Consider the following 13,043-nt stretch of genomic DNA (forward strand, 5'->3'; position numbering starts at 1 on the left):
AGAAGGGCATTATATATTTTTTTTGGTTGAGTTTTGCTAGTTATTTACCATTAGTAGTGTTATAAAAACAGGTCAATGACTATGAAAGGTGACGAGCCTCCATAGTGTCCAAATAAAAGTGCCTGCTCTAAACAATCAGTAGTTTTCCAACAAAGCACAGATCCCCCACCCCACCCCATTTAATGCTCAAACAGGTTAGAACTCAGCAACCTTTTAAATGGTACGCCACCTTTGCTTAATAACTATTTGTAAAGACGTATGTTTGGAAATATTTATAATTCTAAATAAAACTTTCCAGGAATCAAGGGAGATTTTCAGTAATATAATAAAGCTTAAAGGAGAACTCCCCCATCTAAGAACATTACCAATGAATCACTAAAATATGACTCAGAATTGAATAGAGAAGTCATGACGCACAGCGAAGTAAAAAGTGAAAGAGGCCCATCTCACCAAGTCTCGGGTGGCTCATCTACATTAACGGCGACTACCAAAGAGTGTGTGCGTGTCGTCTTTTGTAGACATCAGAAGAGCTTTATAATGCATGTGTTCTAAAACTTGCTTTTAAAAAGTCTAAATCTTTAATATGTAAAGGACTTATGCAAACCCTTAAGATGGTTTCATGAGATGAAGAAATACATCACAGAAAAGTAAATAAATTAACCAACAGATTTAGTAACACAACTAGTAACCAATAAAATTCAAATAAAATAAAGAGGCATCTCTTTATTTGACTTCTGATATCAGAACCAATTAAGCAAAAGATGAGAATGCATGTCAGTGAGGATGCAGGGATAAAAAGCATTTGGATGAAAAGATGTTTGAAAGATAACTTATTGGCAGTTTGTAAGGTTTTTTTTATAACATATATCATGAGGTTTAAATATATTCCACGCATTTAATCTACTCTGTGAATCTTCTTATAATTAGGAGTGAGGGTAGGGTAGTTGTATACATGCTCTAATCACAAACATTTTCATTGTATCATCATTTATAGAAAAATTTATTCATTAAAATGGGGGAAAACCCCATGCTTCTGATGTAATATTAATTATACTGATGCTTATGAAGATTTAATAACAGCGTGAAAAATACTCATGTTATAACTCATGTTAAGCCAAAGCAATCACCTTAGTACTGTGACGTAAACTCATTGACAAATGGACTATAAGAATTTGAGTTAAATATTCAGGGTTTTCTTTTAAAGGAGGGTTTTAAAAATTCTTTATATTTAAAACATTTATTATAACAACTTTCCTTTGGTTATAATAATATATTTTAAGGAGGTTTACATATCTGTGCACACAAAATCCGGTTCATTATTTTCACCAATTAATAACATTTCACTGTTAAGATATACATGGACATTGTGGAAATATCATTCTCCCATTGAAAATACAGGGATAGTAAGCCCTGGATGTGCAGTGGTTTGCTCATTGAGCCCCTGAATGAAAGGTTAGCCATTTGAATCTGCCAATGGATTCACAGCTCATTATTAGTCAGAATCAATTCAACAGCCATGAGTTTTTATTCATTTGGATGAGTCTCTGGGTGGTGTAGTTAACACATTTGGCTGGTTACCAAATGTTTGGAGGTTTGAGTTCACCCAAGTGCACTTGGATTAAAGGAAATCCTAAATTATATCTCTTAATTCCACTTAAGTCCTGAATTGTTGGCTCATGAATGCTTAGAGGAGAGTGAAAATTAGAGACCTTGGAGAATTGGGCGGTATGAGGGATTGGAACATCTGGATAAGGATAGGAGGAGGGAAGAGTTGATAAAAGGGCACAGGAGAGAAATTAGAACAATAAAGGGAAGAGGGAGAGCTGGTTATAGGGAAACAACTGGAGGTCAAGGAGGGAGAATGAAATAGGAAAATGAGTCTAATTTGTTTAGCTTTTCTAACTTGCTTATTAGCTTTGTTTAAAGAACCTTTTAGTGAAACATTTTTGAGTCTTGGTATCATTTGGAGACCTCTGAATGTTGGATTTGAGATATCTTATCCTATTTCATTTCTAACATACCTCTCAAATGAACAATTGTGCTAAATCAAATATTCTGTAGCGTGGCATTGGCTGCCCAGCTCTTTCTTGCTGTAGTTATGCTCACTAGAGAAGAGGATACAGGGACTGGATTGTGCTGAGAGAAGCTACAAGAAGCAGGAGCTTTTTCTGGGGAGGAAGAGGACTTAGATTTAGATGATATCTTGACAGCTGGTGACCAGGTGGCCAAAAGTGACGCTTTGTGTACTTCAAATCTGGGATCAAAACCTGAATAATTAACCACTTCAAAATGCACACAGACATTCCATGTGTCTGGCAGGCAGAAAACCAGACACAAAACAAGCATACAAACAAACAACCATCAAACAACTAACCCAACTCTAACTCTATTTGTATCAAACCAACCTCTTCAGGACAGAAATGAAGAAAAAAAACCCATAACCTTAATCAGTTTATAGATGATATACATCATAGTCTGTCTACAATGTCCCCACTATGAATGAATACTGGACTCAGAAGAAGAACATATTCACTGGTCTGTGAGATTTGCCCAAGCAACAGAATTATGGAGCTTGTGACGTTTTTATGACAAATAATACATCAGGGTAGGACAATGCAAAGTGGAAGCACAAAGAGAGCAAAAGTGAGGGAAGAATGGCTTGTTGCTACCAAGATGTCAAACAAATGGGAACCAATGACAAGACTCAGGTACCAAATTGGGGGACCAATGACAATACTCAGGTACCAAATTGAGGAGCATAAGTAACTGAGCAACTCTTAGCATAAAAAGGACTGAACTTCAGACTTGGTGCCGACTCTTATGTCAGCATGTACTTCACAAGCTCTGAGCAACAAAGGAGATTCATTTGTAATCGACCTGGTCAAACAGTGGGGTGTGTGGTGATGGGCAGTGTCTGCTCTGTCTTGCTAGAATCTTTAGGGAAACTATAGAATAAATGAAGACCATCACCCAAACGAGTACAACAACAACCACAAGAACCAGACTCACTGCCATTAACTCGATTCTGTCTCAGATTGGCCCTCTGCAGGATTTCTGAGATTGTAAATCCCTATGGGTAGACTGGCCTTTCTCCCTCAGACTGTCCAGTAGATGTGAATCACCCACTTCATGGTGGTCAGCCCAGTCCCTAACTCTCAACACCACCAGGGCTCCTTCAGAGCCCAATTTAGTAAGTCTGCCTCCATATTTTGTCTCTGACAGACCCACAAAGAAGTAAGTGGAACAGTTTTACAGTGAAAAAAGGAGGGCTGCATGTATCGGTGGTTCATATTGGTGGTTGCTAACATGGGGAAATTTCAGGTTAATTAGAAGTGGCATCTTATATGCTTAGTTTGTAGGGTGCTGATAGTATTTCGCTGGTTGCTGTGGAATTACAAGTAGAAAACTGGCACTTTTTTTGACCAAGTCCTGACCATTCTTGGTCAACGTGCTCATAGATTTTGCTTTGGCTGACTAGGATGATTGTGATTTTGTGTCGTGGGTTATGAATGGGGTTGTTAACCAGAAGATCAGCAGTTAGAAGTCACTAATTTCTCCTAGGAAGGAAGATAAGACTTGAGCTCCATAGAGATTTGTCCCTGAGGAAACCCCCAGAGCAGGTCTTCCCTATCTTATAGGGTTGCTATGGGATGGACTTGACTTGATGGCAGTCAGTAGAGTTTGAGGCCCTACAAAAACATGTGCCAATTTCTTAAGGTAATTCTCATACTCTGTACAAACATGGAGGCCTATTTAGTTCTGCTTCTCAGGAGAATTCTTCTACAAGCACTAAACAAAGAATTCCTGTCAACTGAATTATGTTATGATGTTCTGTCATCTAGAATTTGTTATAGTCATTGAATTAGCTTTTCTATATTCATTTAGAGATATAGAAAAAAATACATGTGTTTTATCATTGTGGTAGTTACATAACCTGGTATCAATTTGGGACTTGAGAGAATTAAGAGTAAGGGGTGGAGTCTAGTCTGCTAATTGGGTCATAAGACACTTCTCTCTCTCTCTCTCTCTCTCTCTCTCTCTCTCTCTCTCTCTCTCTCTCTCTCTCTCTCTCTCTTTCTTGGCTCACTCCCTGAAAGACAACCCTGCGGAGAAGCCACAGGGATCTATACTGATACAGCCAGAACCCTTGACCTGGTGAAGCCAAGTGGAGACCCCTGCCTGGTGCTGAGATACTTGCAACATCACCATATCTATAAAAATTTCTAGCCACTGGCCAGTGATCGGCCTGCATTTGGTGTCATTGCATGTGTTTCATGAGTCTGAAGAGGATTTTATAGATTGGTATAGGACATATGGGTGAATATCGGACTTAAGGGTTTGGACAGGACTTGTTTGGGATGCCTTTTTAAAGCACAATTACCCTTTATATAAAATTCTTTATTATACGCATGAGTCTCTATGAATTTGTTTCTTTAGCTTACCCAAACTAACACAATCATATCTTATTTTTAACATATATAAAACTACATATTGCAAAGATGGTTATTCTTAATATTAAGAATAACCATCTTTGCAAGGATCCACATGTGACCTCCTCCCTGGGAGACGGATGGCAGAGAAGGGGGGGAGGGGAGACTCCGGATAGGGCAAGATATGACAAAATAACAATCTATAAATTATCAAGGGTTCATAAGGGAGGGGGGAGTGGGGAGGGAGGGTGAAAATAAAAAGAAAAAAAGAGAGAGAAAAAAAAGAGGACCCGATGCAACGGGCTTAAGTGGAGAGCAAATGCATTGAAAATGATTAGGGCAAAGAATGTACGGATGTGCTTTATACAATTGATGTATGTATATGTATGGATTGTGATAAGAGTTGTATGAGCCCCTAATAAAATGTAAAAAAAAAAGAAAATGATTAAGGCCAAATATGCACAAATGTGGTTGATACCATTGATATATAGATTGTTATAAGAGCTGTAAGAGCCCACAATAGAATGATTTTCAAAATAAATTTAAAAAGAGAAAAAAAAGAAATGGTGAAGGAGTTGGAGAACGGCAGTGGTATATCTGACCTCCAGCTTATAGTAATCACCTTTATGCTGATTGCAAATCTATTCCATTGTGAATTACTCAAATAATTAAACTACACCATAAATGCGAAAAAATGCTTCCGCATCAAATACCCTTTTGATCGGAGTTATTATATATTTTTAGTGATATTCCAACATTGTCATCTGTTCTGCTAAGAATGTCAGTAGTGCCAGCCAGGGTGCAGTACAGCACCGACGAGCCATACAACATTTCTCTGGCTCTTTGATGCTCCCCACCCGCACTACCATGACCCAGATCTGCCTTACAAATCCAGCTAGATCAGAGCAGTACACTGGTATAGATCATTGTTTTTGATACATGGAATCCAGGACAGAAAACCCGTCCCGAGCAGCAATAATTGGAGTCGTGATACCATGAAGGTAGGGGAAGGTTTTAGGAGAAAGGGGAGCCAATTGCAATGATTGATGTGCTACCCCCACCCCCACCACCCACTGATGAATCATAAAAAAACTGGACGAAGGGAGACAGCAAATGGTGTAAGATATGAAAGTAATAATACTTTTTAATTTATCAAGGGGAAATGAGGGTGAGAAGTTGGGGGATGGAAGAAAAAATTGAGGAACTGATACCAAGGGCTCAAATGGAAAGAAATGTTTTTAAAAGAATGATGGCAACATATGTAAAAATGTGCCTGACACAATAGATCCATGGATTGTTATGAGCTGTAAGAGGCCTCATTACAATGATTTATTAAAATTAAAAATAAATGTTGGTAGTATAGCATTTCTAGAGAATGTTGCACTAGCCACTGCCTCCTATAAACATTGATCCTATCTCTTTCATCATCTTCATTGTCAATATCTAAATAAAGCTTTCAGATAATCAAACTTTATAGTACTTCCTCAAATGGGATGCTAGTTGACCTTTTTTTCTACCAGAAAAGTAAAACCACAATTATGCGTATGCATGTGCAGGCAGCTAGATTCCTGCCTGTATTGTGACAGCAGCGGACTGCTAGTGGTAAGAAGATGGGTGCCAATCAATGAAATAAACTACTTTGTACAGAAAAGGCTGATTACAATATTTCTGCTTAATTTTTCCTAATTATTCCTTACAAGTCTCATGGGTTATGTGTTGAGTTGTTAACTGCAAGATCATCAGTTCAGAACTACCAATTTCTCTGCAGGAGTAAGATGAGGCTTTCTATTCCTATAATGATTAAAAAGTCTTAGGAAACCCTATAGTCACTATAAATTGTAATAAACTCAATGGCAGAGAGTTTGATTTTTGTTATATTATCTTGCTAACTTGATTTTCTTAATCTTCTATAAGGACTTCAATCTAACATTAAATGCTTAACTGTAGGCACTGTGGTGGTGTTTTGGGTTAGACATTGGGCTGCTAACTGTAAGGTATACAGTTCAAACCCACCAGCTGCTCCACAGAAGAAAGATGAGATTGTTTGTGCCCCCAAAGATTGGTAGCCTGGGAAACCCTATTTAGGGCTGCTGTGAGTTGGAATCAACCACAGTGGGATGAGCTTGGTTCAGTTCAGCTTAAGACTGTGTACTCTGGGAGACCTTCAGAACAATCTAAGGGGACTAGTCCTATCTGTTTTTCAACAAAAGTTTCACCCTGAAGGCTATAGTGTAATTTTTCAGAATTATATTTTAAGGGTAAAACATACTTGATTCCCTGATGGTTCACATGGAGGTTACAATTCCAAGTTACAACATGACATCGGATCACAGAACTGGCATGGAAATCAAATCATCCAAGAAAGGGAAGTATTGTTAATATGTCCCTTCTGGATTCAGTCTTATAAGGTGTCCATGTGTGTGAGCTGACTGCCCTCCAGCTCTAGAATGAAGTAAGACTAACACATCGATTTAAAAATGTCAACTGCTGTTTAAACTGAATGAATGGAATGGTCACCAAACAGAAAATCCAATAACTCAGCCCTTTGCTACTCCAGTTTCTATGACACTCAGCAATAGATTACTCCCTAACTGGTGAGGTAGCCTCAGTGGTTGTGACCCTTTTTAAGTGAATTTGGACAACATGCTGTTGGTAACAACATCATAACGCAAAGCCTGAAAGCAAGACCAATGCAGTTTATATATTTTGGAGATATATACTCATATCTTTAGAAATACAGTGAAGACATGGCTTTTTAAAAACTTAATATTTTATTGAGGCTCTTACAGCTCTTATAACAATTCATGCATCAATTGCATCAAGCCCATTTATACTTATGTTGCCATCTTCATTTCCGAAACATTTTCTACTTGAGCCCTTGGTATCAGCTCCTCTTTTTCTCCTCCTTTCCTCCCCAGCCCTCTCACCCTCATGAACAATCGATAATTTATACATTTGTTCATATTTTACACTGTGTTCTGTCTTTCTTCATCCATGACTTGCAGCTATGGTATATTGTCAACAATAGTTTGTAAGGTATTTTAAAAGTTTTCCTCCTCCTGAATACACCAGATATTATGAACCTGTTATAGCATTTCAGATCTCATTAAAATTAATGGGAAATTTTATTCTTTTATAATTTTGTGCAAAACAACAAAGGCCACTTTTTAGGGCAAGGCAGAGTAGTGTAAGGGTAAGATGTTGGCCTTGCTTCCTTCTGAAGTAAACGTAGTCATCCATATTGGTGTGGGGATGTAGGAAAAGACCTCATGATTAAGCCCATGCTTACTTAAGTACTGATCTTGATGACAACAAATGCTGGGAACTGGAAATGCAGAAGAAAACTCAATAGTTTCTTAGATAAGTTTTTTTTTTTACAATTTGAGGAATCAAGATGTATATAAATACACACATATACGCAAATTTATAAATAACAACAAAATGATATGTGCACAATACAATTATGATAGCAGTGCATTCTTCTAGATACTGTTGCTATTAGTTGCCATTGCAGTGGTTTTGACTCAGTGATTTTATATCTATAACAGAAAATACACTGACGGGTCTTGCCGCACTCTTCCTTGCTGGTTGGCCATTATTGTGGCCTCTGTGTTCATTGTTTTCCTGGACTGTCTCCTTCTTCCTCACTGACCCTCTACTTTACCAAGGATTGGCTTTTCCTGATAACATATCCACAGCATTTAAGATGAAGAGTTGTTATTAGCCCTTCTAAGAAGCAATCTTCCTTGCAGAAAACTTTGTTGATTGAACATATTGAAGAGGCATTTTGCAACAGCACCTCTGCCTTAAGTTCCTGCTTGTTGCTTCCGGAGGCTTTGATTGTTGTTCCAAAGAAAATGAAATCTTTGGCAACTTCAATTTCTTGAGGTTGGCATGATATTGCTTATTGGTTCAGTTTGTGAAGATTTTTGTTCTATTTATCTTGAGGTTCAATTCATAGAAGGCTGTAGTCCTTTATCTTCATTAGTAAGTGCTTCAAGCTTTCTTAGTTTTACCCAAAGACTAAGTCAAAAATTGTTGTTAGGGATAAGTTCATGTGGTAATAGGTTTATTCCAAATACAACATGCTTAAACGTGTCTCTGCAATCAATGTGTTCTCTCAGTAATACACTTGCCTTAATCTCAGTAGGGGCCTGTCCAAAAGAGGTTCAATCAACACAAGGGATCTACTTGGACTGTTAAAGTCAAAGCAAATTAAGTAAGTTCAGAAGGTTACAACAAATGGAGAAATACCAAAGAGTTAATTGTGATGGGATTTCTTGAAGGACATAGGAGGACAACAGGGCTTACTATGAAGAAGCTTTAAAGATTTGAAAACTGCACTGATGAGAAAAAGATCAGGGAAATTGTGCCAATAATTTCTTCTTCCAGCACAATAATGTCCTGAGCAATTCTTAAAGGGTGGAAAGTTCTACTAGACACTCATTAGAAACTTAGCCCAATCCCAAAGTCTTGATCTTACTCCTTCATATTTCTTTTTGTTCCTTGAATTCAAAGAACATTTAAAAATAGCATGATCAGCATCCTGACATAGCACATAAATAGAAGAGCTCATAATTATTTGAGGAAGGTTAGAGATGGAAAGGCCTCCACAAGTGTATAAACCTAGATGGAAGAAACCATAGCTTCACGTTTTGGTATTTTGGTTTAATAAAGATTTCTATGATTTTTATAACAATACTTTTTGACTTACCCTTATACAGTTCAGCTTCTTAGATTACGTCCTCAGCATGCAATAGATATTGAGAGGAAAGTAATTGATTCAGTTGAAGCAAGATTTCCTGGAGAAGACAATTTGTGGAGATTTCCAATTCTATTTTATGTTCAGTGGCTTTACAGGAAACAGTGATAACTTTTATTTTACCTTCTGAGAATTTCTTTAGTTCACTTGGATTTTCTCATAAATCCAGTTGCACGTAGTGAACATGTCTGGGCTGATGCACCAGAATCGATGGGCCACTGCCATTTTGGCTCACTGGCAGGGGTGTGCGAGGGAGGCTACACAGGATCTAGGAAACAGCTTGGTACAAAGCACTGTTCACCCCCTCCCAGCCTCTCCTCCAGGTCACATTCTGTTCCTGAACATTGGACCTGACAGAGCAGCTCCCTGCCTTGAGGGGAAAAGAGCAGCTCATCTGGATGGGAGAGGATCCAAAAGAGTGTGAAGTGTATATGTTTTCAGAGTTTTCCTTCTTGTCTTTGTCCTGGAGGGGAATATTTGTTGGCTTTTCTTACCAGGAGCTTTTCTATCCACCTGCTTCCTGTGGTCTAACCCATTTTCAAAAGGATGCAAGAAGTGATGGAAGCCAAATCACATACAAACCGAGAATGGTGTGAGGTCCACATCTGACCTCCTTTGGCAACACAAAGGAGAAGGAAAATTCATCTTCACACTAGCCTAAGGCCAAAGGCCTCAAAGAAGAGGTTAGTCATGCCTCCATCCTCTGATCTGACACCCACGGACACTCCAGTGTTTTGCTGTGTTGTAATAATCATTCCAATGGCAGCACAGGACTCATAGATAATGCTCAACATTATGGGTGTTTATTAGGGAAGTGAAGAGGCTACCACAGCCAGGATAAGAAAACATTCAGATTATAGACATTGGTCCACACAACACCTGTCTTTAACCAGCAGCCATGATTCCCCTGTGGTTCTCAACCTCTTGGCCTCTGCTTCCCTGGGCTAGGAAGCCCACCCACTGCTCTGTCTCACTGTCTTAGCCTTGGTGCTCTGCTTTGTCTCCCAGTTGCCTTGCCTCAGTCTCTTAGGTAAGTATCTCAAACCTGCTCTGCTTTGTGCCTCTTCTTCCTTGATGGTCCTGGGAATGCTCTGTGTTCCTGCTCCTGAAATGGTGCTTACACACAAGGAGTGGAAACTAAAACTCACCTCTCTCCTCTATTAGTATTTCACACACCCTATTTGCAAAGCACACCACTTATTTGGTAGGAATTATAGACCCGTGGCTAGAAGAGCCATATTAAGAAATTTCACCCAACCACAATCTATATACATAAATTGATGATGTTCATTTTTGGCAACAAAATCTGTTTTTGCTCACTGTTCAACTTCTTAATGATCTGTTAGTGATTCAGAATTGTAATCTAGCAACTGATGCAATTGTTTGTTTATACAAGAAAATTCACTGCCAACCTCCTTTTATGTCTTGTCAGTCAAAATGACACTTACATTTTCAGGCATGACCTAAGCATGGTTTAAACTGCTCTTGGATTAAAGAGAGCTTTGAAATCGAGCTTTTCCAAAGACAGTTTAGTTACTGGAGTGAGCAGCTACTAGGACTCTGTGCATTCCCTGGGGCAATATTCTTCAATTTCACTTAATAAAGTATTGGGCCTTGGCTTAGTATTAAAAAAGACTATGAATACCTATATATATTTAAAAAAATAAGATTAATTATACTTTCTTGATCCAAGAAGACTTGGTGTTGAAGTGGTTTTTTCTTTAGATAGCTAACTGAAATATAAGTGGTTCAAACCAACTAATCCAGGGAGAAAGATAAGATTGTGTCTACTTGTATAAAGACTGATAGCCCAGGGGGCCCCATGGAGCAGTTCTGCTCCATCCTATGGAGTTCCTCAAAGTCACAGTCAGCGTGACTTCCAGGAATACTATCGGGGTGTTATTTTTTTTTCTTGATAGTGATAGTTATGGTTTATGTCAGCATGGCTGGGCCAGGATTCTCCCATGGTATTATTTCACAAAGTGCGGTTAACCTCATAATGGGATTGTCTGTGAAGCAGCAAGTAGTTATGGGAAAAATAGGATAGGGTACCACCTTCTTAATCATGGTACAATTTGAGGAAGGTTTCATTTGGAGCTCGGCCTACTCTTGATATAATTTTCTTCTTCAGTCTCCCTTATTAAATATCTAACTTTTACATGCCCATGAGGGGACTGAAAATCATGCACCATCGTTCTCAAAGTAACACGCTTGTTATTCAACACTTTGAAGAGATCTTGAGCAGTAGATTGACCCAGTGCAATGAATTGTTTGATCTCGTGACTGCTGCTTTCATGAGAAAGGGTTGTGGATTCAAGCAAGATCTAATTTTTTACAACTGAAATCTTTTCTCCATTTATCATGTTTGGTCCATTTACAAGGATTTTGGTTTTTAAACATTTTTTTATATTGGGCTGTAATTCACACTGAAGACTGCAATCCTTATCTTCTTCAGCAAGTGCTTTGAAACTTCCTCACTTTCACCAAGAAAGGTTGAGTCATAAGCACTATGTTATTAATAAGCTTTCCTCCAGTCCTGATGCTGCATTTTTCTTCATAAAGTCCAACTTCTCTGATAAATTTTTCATTGTACAGATTGAATATATACGGTGAGAGGATAGGACCCTGACACAAACCTTTCGTGATTTTCAACCATGCAGTATTCCCTTGTTCTGTTCGCACAACTGCCTCTTGATCCATGTACAAGTTCTACATGAGCACAGTGGATTATTGTGGAATTCACATTCTTGAAGCGATTCAAAATTTGTTATGATCCGCACGGTCAGATGACTTTGCATAGTCAATGAAACACAAGTAAACATCTCTCCAGTATTCTCTGCTTTGAGCTGAGAACCCATCTGACATCAGCAACCATATCACTACTTGTTCCCTGTCCTCTTCTGAATCCGGTCTGAACCTCTGGTAACTCCTCAACAATGCACTGCTGCTGCAACTGTTGAATGATCTTTAGCAAAAATTTACCTGCATGTGATATCAATTATATCATTCTAAATTTGAACAATCATTTGGGTCATGTTTCTTTGGACCAACGCAAACTTCATTAAAATATTTTACATAGTCTTCTCAAGTTGACCTTTGAAAGTTTCTGTTTAGCTCTTTTCTTCCACGTGCTTAGTTATTCTACCATTCAAGTTTCAGAGTCTCTGCTGACACCCACTTTGATCTTTTCTGCCTTTCTTCTCTTTATAATGACCTTTTCCTTTCTCTTTTAAAGTTGTTCTTGATATACTCCCATAGCTCATCAGGTTTTCTGTCATTAGTGTTCAATGCAGCACATTTGTTCTTGGGGTGATCTTGAAATTCAAGTTGGATATAGTGCAGGTCATATATTGGCTCTCCTGGACTTGATTTAACTTTCTTTACCTTCAATCTGAACTTTCATATGAGCAATTGAGGGTCAGTTCCATAATCAGCCCTTGACCTGGTTTTAGCTGCTAACAATGAGCTTCCCACCTTGATTTCTATGTATTCCATTTAGAGAAGTCCATTTGTATAGTTGCCCTTTGTGTTGCTGAAACTGTAAACTGCAATGAAGAAGTTATTGGTCTTGAACAATTCTATCATGTGATCTCCATTTTTTTTCCTATTTCCAAGGCCATATTTTCCAACTACTGTATCTTCCTCTTTGTTTACAACATTCGTGTTCTAATGATCAATTTCATACTGAAGACATTGGTAGAACTTTTCAATCTCTTCATCACTACCTTTGTGTTTGGTGCATACACTTGGATAAGAGTTGTATTGATTGGATTTTCTTTAGGCCAATAGCTATAATCCTATCATAAATAGCATAATACTTCAAAATAGATCTTGAAATGTCCTTTTGGACA

Source organism: Tenrec ecaudatus, chromosome 2, assembly GCF_050624435.1.
Source record: "Tenrec ecaudatus isolate mTenEca1 chromosome 2, mTenEca1.hap1, whole genome shotgun sequence".
Classification (NCBI taxonomy): domain Eukaryota; kingdom Metazoa; phylum Chordata; class Mammalia; order Afrosoricida; family Tenrecidae; genus Tenrec; species Tenrec ecaudatus.